The sequence below is a fragment of the Elephantulus edwardii genome, unplaced genomic scaffold, assembly GCF_000299155.1.
Source record: "Elephantulus edwardii isolate Elephantulus edwardi_28Jun2011 unplaced genomic scaffold, EleEdw1.0 scaffold00017, whole genome shotgun sequence".
Lineage (NCBI taxonomy): Eukaryota > Metazoa > Chordata > Mammalia > Macroscelidea > Macroscelididae > Elephantulus > Elephantulus edwardii.
The window spans coordinates 26,295,390-26,301,301 of NW_006399767.1; positions in this window are offsets into that span (position 1 = coordinate 26,295,390).

Here is a 5,912-nt window from a genome sequence, read left to right on the forward strand (position 1 = left end):
GGAGAAGGGTGCAACAATGAATGAATGGAATCCCAAAATCTCTGTAGATGTTCATTGAAATGAAAAATAAACAACCTAAATTAAAAAAAAAAGGAAAGAATTAAAAAAAAAATTATGTTGAGCTAAGGAGGCAATTCTATTGAAGATACAACTTGCTCGATTGGTAGCCATCCCTTATTATCCTCAGAACCTTCCTATTCTACCTGTAACTTGTCTTGGTAGAGAAGGTAGTACTCTTCTTCTAATTCATATCAGTTTAAGTAAGGTCCAGAACATTCCCTCTAGGAGTTTTTCTCCCACAAGCATTTCTGCCTATAATTTCATAGTTACTTTCTTTGGATGTGATATTCTTGTGTGCTGTATCTTTGTATGTCATATAAAACAGAATGTCATTGTGGACTCCATGATTTAGTATTCTATGCTGATATTTATGGAATCTGTATATTCTTAAAGCAATATCCTTAAGGGAATAGCATTATATTATTGGTGATGGCATATGAATTGGCACAACATTTATGGAAAGCAACTTGGCCATGGTGTTGTTGTTATGTGCCATTGAGTTGCTTGCGACTCATAGAGACTCTATGTACAAATACCCAAACCCTGCTCTATCCTGTGCCAACCTCACTGTCTCCGACACACTCAATCTCAACACCCCATCACAGAATCGATCCTTCTCATCGAGGGTCTTTCTCTCTTGCGTCGTCCCTCCACTCTCCCAAAGATGAAGTCCCTCTCTAAGGACCAGTCCCTCCTTACAACACGTCCAAAGCATGTCAGACAAAGCTTCAGAATCTTTGCCTCCAAGGAGCAGCACAGCTTCACCCTCTCCAGGACAAACCTGTTTGTTCTCCTAGCAGTCCATGGTATAGTCAACACTCTTCTCCAACACCACAGTTCAAAGGCATCAATTCTCTATCATCTTTAGTCACTGTCCAACTCTCTAATGCATAGCATGTAACTGTGAAGACTGTAGCCCGGATCAGGCACACCTTAGTCTCCAGCTTGATGTTATTGCTCTTCAATACTCTGGAGAGGTCCCTGACAGCCGACTTTCCCAATGCAATTTGTCTCTTGATTTCCTGGCTGCTGGTACCAAGAGTGGAGCCAAGCAAATTAAAACCGTTAACTATCTCAATTTCTTCACCATCCATATTAATGCTTCCAATTGGTCCAATACAAATTAAAATTATAAATGGATATCCTGTCTAACCTAGCAATTTCAAATGCCATATATAGGTAGACACAAATGTGTGTAAAAAATGACACAAACCCACTGTCATTCTAGGCATCCTTGTATGTAACAATAGTAAAAATTAGAAACAAACATATTAATATGGAACTGGTTAAACATATTTTGGAAACTTTCATACCTCATGACATAATGCTATCTTAACTGTATGAGTCTAGTGCTTCTAAAAAATGATCAGTTATTTCTTTAATTATTATGTGGTAAGAAACAGAACCTGGCTAACAAGTTCTATCTGGGCTTCTCAGAAGTGCACCATTTACTGAATGGCAAGCTCTGGGTGAATGTTAACTCAGAGTTACTAGAAAGAAGAACAATGACTAAGGTGCACCTGATCCAAGCCACAATATTTTCAATTGCTTCCTATACATCTGAAAGTTGGGCAATGGATAAGAACGACCAAAGAAGAATTGATGCCCTCTGATCTGTGGTGCTGGAAGAGTACTGAATAGACCACAGAACAAACAAATGTGTCTTAGAGGAAGCAGAAACAGAGTAGAGTATACCTTAGTTGTAAAGATGGTGAAATTTTGTCTATATACTTTGGGCTTTTCAAGAAACCAGTCCTTGGAAAGAGATGCCATCTTGAAAAATGTCAGAGGGTCAGCAAAAGAGAAGATGATCCTTAGCAAGACGGATGGACAGAGAGTGCTTGAATAATGGGTTGAGTATGAGACAAACTGAAAAGATGGAGCGCTCTGTTGTTCAAAGGGTCACTGTGAGTTGTAGGTAACTTGATGGCACTGGACAATAACTGCAACTAGAAGAAGCTGTCTCTTACCTCCAACTCATGATAGCATAACTGCTGTGAGGTTCTGGCTGACCCATCCAACAATACAGCTTGATCTTTCCAAGCTGAAGCTGTAACTTAGGAGCATGAGAAAGTCTTGCACTTTCTACCAGCAAAACAAAGATGTTTGCATAAGATTTGTTAGATCCTTGCATCACATATCACAGTTCTACACCATGAGCAAATCGACAGCTGCTGGGGCTGGAGGTATTCAAGGTTTTGTCAGAGCTTTAGGCAGCAGCATCTGAAGTAGGGTAAGGCTGCATCCAGTTAAAAGGAATGATTTCTGTTACGCATCAATTTTTACCTGTTTTATTTTTTCCCCACTTACCAAAGCACAATTTCCTCAATTAATGAAGTGAGATATGCTGATTATATGCCCACTCTAAACTAGTTTTATATAAGTAACCTATCATTTAGAATGGGACTTATTTTGTATTCTTGTTTAGCTGGCCAAAGAGACTCTCTTCAAATAATATCTGTAGACTCAGAGTCTATAGTACCTGGCCATGTGATATCAAATATTTGTGAAATAGATGAATGAATGTCTCTATATTAGGTTCTCCCAGTAATCCAGATGCTTTTTAGGACTGAAGAGAAGAACCTAGTTGAGCCCTGGTCCTCATCTTAGCACCTTATTTTCTCTTCAGGATCAGTCCAGCTCACTATCACCAGAAACTATCTAGCTGAGAAGCAAGAAAGGATCAGGGCAAACAGGTATTTGTTGTAGGATGGTACAATTCTCAGACCACCAGGTACAGAATTCTACATAGTGTCAATTTCTGAATTAAGTATCTTGTTATCTCTAGATGATCTCAGGTCAGAAACAGATTAGAACTAAACAGACAACTTACACTAAATTATAGCACTCCCTCAATAACACCTCATGTGCTTTAAGGTGTTTTCCAAGGAGCAGTAGCAAAGTTTCACTTGTTCATCTAGCTACTTTTAAGAAATGTTACTTCATGTTCTATTACAGATATTTTCAAATATACACAATAATAGAGCAGCATAACCCCACAAACATTACTCAACTTCAATAAAACAACATCAGTAATTACCAACATTTTACTGGTTTTCTTTCTCCTATATGTATTTCACCTGTTTTTTGTGACTAAACGGATCCTGATCTTGTTATCACTGTGTTTTCACAAATGTGCCAACCAATTCCTCAAGTAGTAACAAAAATAAAGTAAAAAGGAAATCGTCTAAACCCCAGCCCAATTAAATAAAGGGATTTAAGCTATATGGAAAAGGGAGGGTGTTATGGCCATAGAAATGAATGTAGCTGTTAGATACGGTCAAGTCAACTCCGACTAACAAGGGATCTTATTAAAACAAATCAAAACCATGTCTAATTCTTTGCTATCCTTACAATCTCTACTGTGTTTAAACCCACTGTGCCAATTTATCTTGATGAGGGTCTTCTTTCCCTTTGTTAACCTTATGTATTTACTAGGCTGTACCTTATAGAGAAGGGAGCTCTGGTGGAGTAGTCCACAGCAAGTTGTGCTGACAACCCCAAAATTATGCATCGCCTGCTTGTTAAATCTGCCATGAGCTCCTCAGGAAAGAGACGGGTAGTCTCTTTCCATCATAATTTATAGTCCTCATGGAAATTACTGGAGAGCAGTCCGTGGGTGAATGAGTAAACATATGCAGAATGAGTGAGTTAATTTAATCCAGTTTGTCCTGGAGATGGTTCAAACAGAGTGCTCCTTGGGGGCAAAGATTACGAAGCTTTGTCTCACGTACTTTGGGCATGTTGCTAGGAGAGCTTATTCCTTTGAGAGTGATACCATGTTTGGAAAGGTGGCGAGACTGAAAAAGGGAGGAAGACTCAACCACGTGGACTGACACAATGAGTGCAGCAATGGGTTTGAGTGTGTCAGAGCTTGTGGAGATGGAACAGGATAGGACCGAGTTCAGATTTGCTGTTCATGATGTTGCTGTAAATCTTATATAACTCAACAGCACCTAACAACAACAAAATTGCTAAGTAAGAGGGGCAGGACTAAGATGACAAAGATAAACAAAATGCAGCTATTCTTAATGAAGTCAGTGAGGGAGGATGAGAAAACCACACAAACAATTAAAATACAACTAGGATTTTATGTTCCATGCTCTAAGAACAATTAAATATTCCTGATGCGATCCACCTAGATCTCAGGACTTTCCCCTTCCCTAACTTTGCTGGTAGCACAGGAGTCAAACATTAAGCTGTAAGTGAAAAGTTAGTGGTTTAAGTCCACAAGTTATTCAGTGGGAGAAAGATGTGGCAGTCTTAATAAAGACAGCCTTGGAAGTCTGACGGGGCAGTTCTCCTATGTACTTACAGGGTCACTATGAGTTGGAATTTACTCAAAGGCAGTGGATTTTTGCTTTGTTTCAGGTATAGAAATCTGTTGTTCTTACTGCTGTTTCACCAGTAGATCTAACATTATAGGAGACTTAGGGATTTGCTGATCTGTGGATAATTAATGTCATAATTTGCTACTCACCATCTAGTCTTCTGGTGGGAGAGGACTGGAAAGTTCTCCCAGGACTTGGAAAACAATGGAACTAGTTCTGTGAGTGCAGAGACAGACACGAAAGCATTCTACGCTGAAAGCATACACATCAAACATCTTAATTAACAGGATAAGTTCTTGAGTGTCTCATTATCAATCCTGAGGTATTCCCAAGGTCTTCCTCCTCACTACTTACAGGACAGGAAGCCATTAGAAATCTCAAAGTGAAAGTCTTTGGACAAATCAAAGATGATGATGAGATTCGGCTGGACAGTGTTGTGTGTAAAGGAGGGCAGGCTGCCAATCATGGTCAGTCTTTTGGCCTTGGTTGAGTTAGAGGCACAATGAAAGAAGCAAGGACTGAGCTAGGGTTAGAGGAAGGTCTACTGGAGAACCAATCTGTATCAAGATTGATGAGATGAGGATGGTTTGGGAGACACATAAAAAGAACAGTTTGGGCAAACATTGTGGGAAAGATGGACAAGGAGAGACTGAAAGACAATTTTGGTTTTAAAAGGAAATCACTGAAGAAAATGAGGGAAGATGCCATGAGATCTGTGAATCAGAGAGGGAGAATGCCACTGGAAATAGGGAAAGAATGTGAAGCACAGAATGAAGGGTGTACAGGCTATAAAGGCTAGGTTCATATGGGGACAGAAGAGGCTCATTTCACCAAAGCTGGGCACATCAGGCAGTTGCTGGATGAAGGACAATTTAGATGAAGGTTTCATGTAACAGGATGTGGACGAAGGGGTAGGGTGAATTCAGAGGACTGAGAAAAGATTAAAAATAGTAAGGGACCATTAAGATGAAAAAATACTGAACTAAAATGTCTTTTAAAAAAGAGGAAGCCCCTCAATGAGATGGTCTGACAGCGTCCACAACAACACTCGTCCACGAGTTCAAGCATAGCTGTGATTCTGAGGATGATGCAAGACCAGACTGCTTCATTCTGTTGTCCACAGGGTCACTACTGAGTCTACAGCACGTAAAAACCTACACTTGGACCAAGAGGCAGTAGTAAGAACAGAGCAGGGTAACACTGCATGGTTCAAAATTGGGAAGGGTGTACGCCAGTGATGCATCCTGTCTCCATACCCTTTCAACATGTATGCAGAGCAGATTATCCGAGAGGCTGGGCTCTATGAGGAGAATTGTGGCATCAGGATTGGTGGAAGATCTATCAACAATCTCCGTTATGCAGATGACACAACCCTGCTTGCTGAAACTGAGGAGGACCTCATGCACTTGCTGCGAAGGGTCAAGGACTGCAGCCTTCAGTATGGATTGAGGCTCAATGTCAAGAAGACAAAGATTCTCACCACTGGACCAACTGGCAGCATCAGGATGGATGGCGAAGAGA